We start from the raw sequence: 244 nt of genomic DNA, 5'->3' as shown, positions 1-244 counted from the left end.
GATCTTGAGAGGGAGTGAGGGAGTACATTTGACTAAATGAGATATTGAATATTGAGAGTGGAGGAGAAATTATAGAGTCAGTTGCATGTTTGATATTTTGTTATGATTTCATGTTACCAAGTAGATATTAATTCATTTCTGTATTCTAGCAAGGTCTAGTTACCATGATTGGATTTTATTTTTTTTCCTTCGTTTGAGTATACAGGATATAAATTACAATTTTTTCATAGATTTCCACTATCTC

At 30.7% G+C, this 244-nt stretch overlaps 1 protein-coding gene across 1 annotated transcript in view; it reads left to right on the top strand.

The window, feature by feature from the left end:
- LOC119585208 (AP-3 complex subunit delta-1-like) overlaps positions 1 to 244 on the top strand; it is a gene marked incomplete in the record, with an annotated part of 41,547 nt that overhangs the window by 36,724 nt on the left and 4,579 nt on the right.

The sequence above is a fragment of the Penaeus monodon genome, chromosome 19 (assembly GCF_015228065.2).
Source record: "Penaeus monodon isolate SGIC_2016 chromosome 19, NSTDA_Pmon_1, whole genome shotgun sequence".
Lineage (NCBI taxonomy): Eukaryota > Metazoa > Arthropoda > Malacostraca > Decapoda > Penaeidae > Penaeus > Penaeus monodon.
This window is presented reverse-complemented; position numbering and strand designations above follow the sequence as displayed.